Below are 9,701 nucleotides of genomic sequence, written 5' to 3'. Positions count from 1 at the left end.
CGGGCGCGCCCGGGGGAGGCGAGGTCGGCCTCCGAGGAGAGGGGGGCCCCGGGGCACGGACGGGCCGCCGGGAAAACGCACGGGGATCCCACCGCCACAGACACACAGGGCGGCCCCGCGACGCCCGGGACGCCGGCCGGCCCCCTCCTGCGGCGCCAGACCCTCGGAAAAGCCTTCCAACGCCCCCCGCCGCTGCACAGCCCCGGCCACGCCACCGCGGGCCGCGCGCGCACCGAGCCGCGAGGGGAAGCCGCCCTCGTCTCCTTTCTCCGTCCTTCCGCCCGGGTCCGACCCGGGTCGAGACTCGCGTCCCCAGTGGAACGCCCCCCCGAGGGCAAGCCGGCCACGAGACGTGCCCGCGGCAAGGCGCTTCCGCCGGGCTGCAACCCCCTCGGGGACGGGAGCGGGCCAGAGAAGCCGCTCGAAGCGCGGAAGCGGACGCGCGCCGGGGACGGGGAAGGGCCTCCGCGCCGCTCCCCCCCTTCGGCACACGGCCGGCAAGGAACACGCGCACGCGGCGCGCCCACACGCACGCCGCGGCCCCCCGGACACGCGCCGGAAACGCCGGCCCGGCCCGGCGGGATCCTCCCCCGTCTCGGAGGGGGGAGGCGCGGGCCGCGGTAGAGGCCGAGAAAAGGAAGCGGCGTCCTCCAGGCCCCCCGCCCCACGCGGGGGGGGCCGTACCCGACGAACGCCGCGGTACGAGCTACCGATCGCGCTCGAGGAGGGGCGACGGCTGGGGGCTTCGGTACCCCAAGGCACCCTCTCGGATCGCTAGAGAAGGCTTTCTCGCCGAGGGCGCATCGTCCCCGCCCCATCGGAAGCCACCCCGGTCGGGCCCGCGGAGGCGCACGGTTCCGAGGGACGGCAGGGGGCGCGCGCCCAAGGGAAGGGCCCAACGGCACAGGGGAAAGCAACGGCGGCAACGCGAGCGCTCGAGGACGGGGCCGGGTTCACCAGAGGAGCGAGCCCGTGCTGCCTCAGGCATCGCCCTCTCGTCCTCACCGGGGGCCTCACCCAGAAAGTAAGCTAAAGAGAGCCCCGCGGCGTTGCGTCGAAACGCCGGGCACGACGCAAAGAAAGACTATCCGGCCCAGGAAAGAAGGACGGCAGCAACGGAAACCTCACGGTTCAGCCAGCGGCCGGCGTCGCCGGCTCGGCCCCGTTCGCGAGCGCCCACGCCGCCCGGGCAACGGCGGAGGTCCGGCCCCCCCCTCACGCGAGGGCGGGGGACACGGGCGTGCCTCCCCTGACCGGCTGGACTCACCCCCAAGCGCGGCCCCCCCACAGAGCACCGCCACAGCGGGCGACCCCGAGGGGAAGGCTCACGGGGGACGGGGGACGACAACACCTGCTCGGCCTCGGGCACCTGAGCGACGACCCGGAGCGCTCCAGGAGCAACCAGAGGACCAAAGCGAAACGCACTCGCGCGCCCAGGCGGAATCGCGCGGCGCGTCGGCGGGACGCCCCTCCCCGCCGCGGGGAGGGGCCGCCCGCGGGACACAGCCAGGAAAGGCGGGCGGAGAGTGTCCGCTGCGTCATCAAGACCACGCGCCCCACCCGTCGCCCCGAGGGGCAAGGAGGCGGAAGAGCGAGGTCGGGCCGGGTTCCGCACCCCTTTTTCCTTCCCACACACCGCCCAGCCAGGCGGGGAAGGAGAGGAGAGGGGCCCGCGGGCGGAGCGAGAAGAGCGGCCACATTCACCAGGAATGTCCGTCCCTCGTCCGGCGCGGCTTAGGCCCGGCCCGGGAGAGCGCGAAGTCACCACATCGATCAGAAAAACACGCACGGAGGCCCGGAAAAGCCACCGCACCGACCGAGCTGCCGGCCGCGGAGGGCAAACGAGGCGAGGACTGCGAGAGAGGGGCCTGCGCTTCAGCCTCACCAGGTTTAGAAAACCCTCCCCCGAAGGCAACCATCCCTCCTCGCGGCAAGAGGCGAACGACGGCCCCCGGGCTAGGGGAAAAGCCGTCTCCGACGCCATAGAGCCGAGGGGGCGGCGGCGGCCGGCCGCGCGAAAGCACGCGGGGCGGCGCCGGGGACGCGAGGCGACGCCGCCCAAACCCCCCCCAAGCGTGCCACGCGCGCACACCACTCGAGCGGTCAAGAGGTTCAACGATACCGGGGGGTTCCGGAACACGGCGTTCCAAGGGCAACGGCCCCAGGCACACATCAGCCGGCGCGCGCAGGCCCGAGGCGTAACGGCTTCATCTCGTGCGGCCACAGGGACGGACGGGGAAGGGAGAAGCCCCGCGGGCAGACCCCCACACACCCCCGTCCTCCAGTCACCCGAGGACACCGTATCCACACTCATCTCGTGGTACAAAACGCCCGCCTCGGGCTAAACATCGACGGTCCCCGGTGACGGGTGTCCCGTCCAAAGGCCACGCGGGCCTCCTGGGACGGAGTCGCGGCCACAGGCCACCCCACAGGATCCCATCAAACCCCCCGAGCGGGGGGGGGGGGGGGGGGGGGGCGCGGCGGGCCATCTGGTCGACCCCCGGAGGCCTGTGAGGAAGCGGCCGCGGACACGCGCGAGAGGGCCGTTGACGCCCTCCCCGTCGCGCGGCCCGGCGTGCGCGAACGCACCGGAACGCGCTTCCGGATCGGGACTTGGAAAAAAAATCCACGGAGGCGCCTACGTCGAACGGCGCTTCCCCGAGGACCGCGGGCTTGCCCGATCCCGCCAAGGGCGGCGCACTCGCGTAGGGAGAGCTCCCCGCGGTCCCCAGACTTCGACTCGGGGCTTGGGGGAAAAACAAAACACCCGAGTCCGACGGCGGGACCCAAGCGTGCACGCCTCCCCAAACGCCTCGCCCTCCTCCCCCAGCCTCCCCGCACGGGCCCCTCCCGGTCCCGACCTGCGGCACGGGACTCGAAATAAACCCGGCGAGGGAGTCCCGTCCGGGGTCCCGGGGAAACACGCGGGCACGCGCCCGGGCCGGGTAGATCCCGGCCGTCCCCCCGCGCGAGGGCCAAAGGGGGCGGACGGGGGGGCGTTCGATTCAGGCCTCCGGATCGATCGGGACTCCACTGAAAATTCCACGGAGGCGCGCGCCTACGACGAACGAACGGGTCGGATCCCAGGAAGCCACCTCGCGGGGGGTGGGTGGGGGCGCGAGCCAGCGGAGGCCTCCCGCGCGCCCGCCACGCCGTCGCGCGAGTCGGCGGGCACCTCCGGAGCGCGACGCGGAGGGCGGGGGTTGGGGAACCATCCAAGGGCCGGGGAGGGCCCGCGGAGGCCCGACTCCCGGACACGCGCTGGACGGCGCCCGGGCGCGAGGTTTTTCCCTTCTCCGTCACCGCCGCGGCGGCCCCGAGGGCGGAGGGGCGCCGGAGAGTGCTGGTCGACCCGTCAGGGCGGCCCACAAGCAGCGCCGCCGCAGCCGCTCCCTCACTAGTCCCACAGGTCCAATCTCCGGCAAACGGGCAGAGCAACCCACAGCCCGGCGCCGCCGGCACGAACGCGACAGCGCCACCGGCCTCCTGGAAGTCGCCCGCGGCCGCGCCGGCCACGTCGCCTCCCTCGCCGCTCCCCAAGGAGGAAACGATCTAAAAGCGGCCGCCAGGTGGCTCCCGACAACCGGCGAGGACATCAGCGGGACCGATCGGGATCGAGGGCCGGCGAGGGCGTCCCGCCGACCGCCCGGAGGACCGATCGCGTCCCGGCCGGGCCCGGACGCGGCAGCGGGCAAGGGGGACTCGCAAAACCTTTCTCCGCCGGCGGCGGGAACAAGGGCAGGCAGGGCGCGGGGGCTCGGGCGTGAGAGAAACTCCCCGGAGTCGCCAGAGGGCGGGGCCGCCCCTCGGGGCACAGCACCGCCGGCCCGGTCTCCTCTCCCTCCCGGGAGGACCTAAAAAAATTGTACGCGGCCGGGGGCCCTTAAAGCTAAACGAGGAGGCGAGCACTCACGGGACAGCGACGGGCCCGTCGTTTGATCCGGGGCTTGGCTTCCGTTTCCTTTGGGTTCCTTTTCTTTCTTTTTTTTTTTAACCCCAACGTCTCTCGGGGAGACATCGGTTCATAAAGCCATACAGGTTTTGAAATGAAATTTAAAAAGGAATCACTCCAATCAAGAAAGAGCGTTTGTACGGAGCTCCAAAAACATCAATCACTAAAAATAAAGCGCAGGTTGCTTTCAAGCGGACAACTCAAAGAAGCATCATCTGAGCACACACCCCGACAACCCACCGAACACATACCCCCAAAACACCCTCTGAACACACACCGCAACGCCCTCTGAACACATTCCGAAACGTCCACCGAAGACGTGCCGAATCGAGCCCAAAGTAGAGGGTCTCTTTCCATCCCCATTTATCCCGCCCCCCCCCCGCCATTGTCTTTCTTTTCTTCTCTTTTTATCTTTCACGCCCCCCCCCCCACACACACACACCCCTCCGCTCGAAATCTATCCTTTTCAACGCAGGGAGGAGGTCTTTCCGAGGCCTATCCACAAAGCCCAGAAGCCATACAGGCAATAAGCGACAAACTCGACCACGTCCAAAGTTTCAGAGAAGTCCGTCTCTGCACAGAGACAACAAGGGCGTCAGGGCGTGACATCTCGGTGGGTGGTGGATTTCAGTAGGACTCCCCGTGGGGTGAGCAGGGGAATATGTGTGCTTTCAGTGAGACCGATGAGCACGACGCAGCAGCACGGTTCCGTGAAACTGACAAATTCAATCCACCCCACACCCCCCCCACACCCCGGGAGGAGAGCGTGCTTCAGATACGCTGACACTGCGGGGGTCCGATCCCCAGTCAGGGGATCAACCGATGAAGGCATCAATAAGTGAAACCAAAAAATCTCTCTCTCTCTCTCTCTCTCTCTCTCTCTCTCTCTCTCTCTCTCTCTCTCTCTCTCTCAAAAATCAATAAAAATAAACATAAAACTTTTAAAGATCAGAATGCTCTTCTCCCGTCGGTCTCCCTCATGTCCGTCTCCCGCTTAGGCCCACATTCCCAGAGTCTCCAAGAGAGCAGAGGACAATCTAAGATGTTCGGGAGGGCGGCGTTGCGGAACCGGAGACGTTCACCTTACGCAAAGACCAAGCGGCACTCGGAGGCTGGGGCTTCGGGAGGTTGACTTTACGCCGGCGGGCCCAGAGGAGTCCAACTCCAAAGTCTGAGCCCCTTCCACAGTAGGAAAGTTGACCGTTTATGAAGGTTCCGAGTTTAAAGTCGAACAAAGAGGCTTCCTAAACTCGGTCATCATCACCGGCCACTCTCGTCTCTACTCCGGTACCCCGAGAGGGAACACGCCTGAGCACACGGGGTGCGGGTCGGTGCGCAGGAAGCGACAGGACGATAGCGGGCGGGAGGCCTCTATCAGAAGGGGACTCCTAGCTTCAATCACCCCGACACCCACTAAAAGACAACAGGAGGAGGGAGGAGGGGGGAGGAAGAACGCCGCCTTCCTTCACTCATGCCACCCTTCCCACAGAGAAGCCAGCAGCCAGGCGCTCGCTTCTCAGAAACAAAGCAAAAGGGAGGGTTTTCATGTTATTCCCTATCCACGGTCGATGAAAACCGTGCGTGGCAGGAGAGACAGACGGCAGTTCTCGGAGCGATCCGGCGGGAGAGTTCAAAGCCTAGCGACACGCACAGCGAACGTCCGGCGAAGGCCTCGAGACACAAACGAAACGACACGAAACAAAAACAAAAACAAACAAAGAAACAAAAACGCGTGTCGAAAGGAAAGGAAGGACGAGTCTTCCCAGAAGCCCGACTTTCCCCACAAGCTGTCAGACTGGGAAGTCGGGACCGGAGGGGGAGCATCTCTGGGATAGCACCCGGAGGTGGCTTTGGGTGCTTCTGTTGAAATAGGCTTCTGTCTGTCGGCCCGCCCACCCGTCTGCCTCTCTAGAGCACTTTGGGGCTCAGGGCAAGACCCAACGGAGCCTACAGAGAAGTCCCATAGACCCGCCCCCCCCCCCCCCCTGAGGTCGCCGCTCTCCCTCCCCCAACACGGGCACGCACGCACGCACGCACGCACGCAGGCACGCACACCCCGCCCCCCCCTCCGCAACCCGCCGGTCTCTTGGCCCTTTCCATAGTTTTGTCTTTTCAGAAATGTCCTCTAGAGTTGGAATCACGAGGTAGGTGTCCGGTTCAGAGCGGCTTCCTTCAGATAGCGATGCGCATCGAAGGTTCCTCGCCCGCCCCCTCACGGCTGGCTCCCCGTGGCTCTCATTTCTTTCCAGCGCCGGTCACTCAGCAGATCAGCATCCCCGTCGTCGCCCGGGCCATCCGCACTCCGCGTGTCCATTCTCCACACAAAGAAGAGCCTTTCGGTCACCTCCGGGTCCTGGAAGTTGTGAATAGAGCCTCTGTGCACCTCCGCGTGCCGGTTTCTGCGAGAATCCGAGTGTTCAAACTCGCTCGCTCGGGTCCACGGATACCAAGGAGCACGACGGACCGGGGATGAAGAAAGGGGATGTCTGTGTCCTCTTGAGAGGCACCGTCCACATTCACAGGGTTTCTCAAGAAGGTAGCCGAGAGCACGTCAGCATAGTGACGAATCAAGGCCAGGGAAGGAGGTCGAGTTCCAAGATTGCCGGAAGGGAAGATGTCACCGAGAGGCCCAAGCCTTCTCAGGGTCCGTGGCCCACCCGGACCAGCCCAAAACATTCACCCGACGGGAGGGAGGGAGGGAGGGAGGAAGGGAGGGAGAACTGAACGGGAGCAAAGGGCACAGTTTTATTTCCCTTAAGTCTCACATGACATGGGGGGCAGAGGGGGCCTCCTAAGGAGACCAGAGAAGACCAGGAGAAGAGGCAAAACAGAAACACTTCGATCCCGGGTCCAACAGACAGACGGGCGATCCCGGAAGAGCCACTGAGTAGGCGGGGAGGCTCCAGGGAAGAAGAGGCCCCTTGGCCCAGGCCACTTTGAGATATCGTCTCCGGCTCACCCGAACGAGCCGGCGAGCCAGCCAGCAGAGGAGGTGTCGTTGTGCAAGGAAAGGGGAAGGAGATCGGGTTCTCCTCCAGGCCATAGAATCGTGCCAGAGGGCAAGGCGCGGAGACAGCAGTTGGCGGGCCAGCCAAAGAGAGTGAGGTACCGAGAGAGAGAGAGAGAGAGAGAGAGAGAGAGAGAGAGAGAGAGAGAGAGACTGACTGACTCTCTCAAGGGGATGCACTAGGTGAAGAAGAGCAGCCGGATTTCTGTCTCTCGGCTGGGTGATGGGGAGGGGGTCTGGCCCCTCTGCCCGGCTGCTCCTTCGTTTTGGACAGAGGGAAAGAACTCCTCACGTGGAGGAGGTATCATTTCTGCACAAGGCCTGGCAGGACCGGAGGAGAGGATGTGGGCCGGGCCGGGCCGGTCAGAACACCCAAAGGATCTGTAGGAGCTCTGACACCAGCCCTTTCAGAAACAGGGAGACGAGGGAGTTTAGCTCGGGGCCTCCCAGCAAGTCGCCCCTCGGTAGCAAAACCAGAGCTTTCCAGAACAAACCGAGTCCCAGGAGGAGCCAGCAGTCAGCTGGAAGCAGGCCTCAGGCGGGCGGGCCGGCGGGCAGCAGGGCCCGATCCCCTCCCCCGCCACTTTGCGCAGAAGGAATGATATAAAAGCGGCCGCCAGGTGGCGCCCGACAACCGCCGAGAACAAGGTCAGCGAGACGTTTCCGGGTGGCGGGCCTGCCGCCGGCCCGGAGGACCCATCTCCAACCGGCCCACGGCCCACGGCCCACCTCGGATCGTGTCTCCCGGCCCTCGGCCCGTGGCCCGTGGCCCTCGGCGGGCGGCGGGCGGCGGGCGGCGGGCGGCGGAGCCTCCGCCTCAGAGCTCCCGGCAGGCACAGCGCCGCGCGGCCGCCATAGCGGAAGGGGGGACTTGGAAAATCTTTTTCGGGTGGCGGCCGGAACAGGGGACCGGCGGGGGAGACTCCTGCGTGAAAGAATCCCACGGAGTCGCCGGCAGGCGGTGGGCGCCGGGGCCAAGACGTCCCGGAGGGGCATGAGCCTGTCCCTGGCCTCCTGGGAGGACCTAGAAACATTGTTGCGGCCGGGGACTCCACCTCCAGAGCCAGGCCAGTGTTCACGGGACAACAAGGGAGGAATCACCCCTTGATCTTTCTGTGGCTTCCTTCCTTCCTTCCTTCCTTCCTTCCTTCCTTCCTTCCTTCCTTCCTTCCTTCCTTCCTTCCTTCTTTCTTTCTTTCTTTCTTTCTTTCTTTCTCTCTTCCTCTCTTCCTCTCTTCCTCTCTCTCTCTCTTTCTTGGAAATTTAATTTATCGGGGAGACATAGGTTAAGAAAACTAGGCAGGCTTTAATGTAAAATAAAGTAGCTGCGCCCCTTTTCTCTGAAAGCATTCAGAGCCAGGATCCTCGAGGGGGGATGTGATAGGCAGGGAGACAGCGAGGGCGCGGGGCCAGGTACTGGAGGTCACGGGAGCGAGCGGAAAGCGCCAGGGGCCTAGCAACAGACAATTGGAGGGTGGGACCCCGCCCCCAGGGCAGCCTTTCCTCCCCCCAGCAGATTGCCCGTCCCGCGGTTTGGACCCCATGACCTGTTCCTCCCTAGAGAGGACGTCTAGGCCTCAGCCCCGTTTCAGCTCCAGGGTCAGAAAAGCAACAAAACCGGCCACAGCCGACCTCAGGCCAGCCGCATTGAACGGTGGCCTCTCCCCGCCCTCAGGCCAACCAACCGGTCCGAGGAGACCATAACCCTGAAAGGACACACCTGGAAAGCTGCTGACTATGATAAGGAGATCTTTCCCTGAGCCTTGTCCTAAGAGAAAACCATTAGGACGGAGGACCCAGCTCTCTCCCTCCTGGAAGCAGCCTCTGGCCACCCCCCACCCCCTTCAAACCGCCCCCCCCCCCCCCCCAGGCACCTTAGCATTAGCTTCCTCACTCCCAAGCCCCAAGGGCCCTTTCTTGGCCTTTATAACTTGTTTCCTAAACCCATGCCTTCCGGGAATGACTTCTTCTACCTCTGCGATCCACGAAATAAATGTTCTCTTATGATAAAAATAAAGTAGAAGGAAATAAAATTAAAGAAACAAGACTCTTTGCGTGGAACTCCGAGAACGCGTGCGCCCGCGCCCGCAAAACCCACGCAGGCTTCTCAAGCGTGCAGCTCGAGGAGACGCCATCCGCCTGCAGACCCGCCTCTGGCGTCATCTAGCATCGAGCGGTCACCGCCCAAAGCACAAAGCCTCTTTCTGTCCCCATCTACCCCCCCCCCCGCCTTTTTCTTTCTCTTTTTCTTCGGGGTTCTCCTCCCCTCCACACCCCACCCCAAATCTATCCTTTCCAACGCAAGGAGGAGGTCTTTCCGAGGCCTACTCGCAAAGCCCGGAAGCCACACAGGCCACGGACCGGAAACTCGACCCCGGCCGCCTTCCCTCTGAGATCCCTCCGTCTCTTTCACGCTTCCGTGTCTCACGACCCCATTCAGGTGTAAGGGGCGTCCGTCTCTGTGTTACAGGACAGGGAGAGGCCAGGAAAGCGTCCCGGCGGGAAGGATAGGGAAACGGAGGCAGGAAAGCGAAACAGAGCTTCGCGGGCCTCCTCTTGAGAACAAGCGGTTAAAACCTCTCCTCCTCACAGAAGAACGCGGGAGAGAAGGGGGAAGGAAAGGCAGAGGGGGGAACCTTCCTTCCACCTCTCGGGAGGGAGAGGCACTCGGCGTCCGTCCTCCCGGCCATCCTCCCCAGGCTGTTCAAACAGCAGCGAGGAGGAGAAGAGAAGGGCGCCCCT

General features: G+C 64.6%; 1 long non-coding RNA gene across 1 annotated transcript in view; it reads right to left on the bottom strand.

Moving 5' to 3' along the window:
* The window catches only part of LOC148091163 (uncharacterized), a 19,898-nt gene extending 12,250 nt beyond the window's left edge, over positions 1-7,648 (bottom strand). The window contains exon 1 of the long non-coding RNA XR_015715912.1: positions 7,454-7,648. This is a non-coding gene — a long non-coding RNA (uncharacterized LOC148091163). The remainder of the gene's footprint in view (positions 1-7,453) is intronic.
* Positions 7,649-9,701: the final 2,053 nt, after the last annotated feature.

Source organism: Miniopterus natalensis, chromosome 17 (genome assembly GCF_054644295.1).
Source record: "Miniopterus natalensis isolate mMinNat1 chromosome 17, mMinNat1.hap1, whole genome shotgun sequence".
NCBI classification, from domain to species: domain Eukaryota; kingdom Metazoa; phylum Chordata; class Mammalia; order Chiroptera; family Miniopteridae; genus Miniopterus; species Miniopterus natalensis.
The sequence above is the reverse complement of the archived record's forward strand: the minus strand, read 5'-3'. Positions and strand labels throughout refer to the sequence as shown.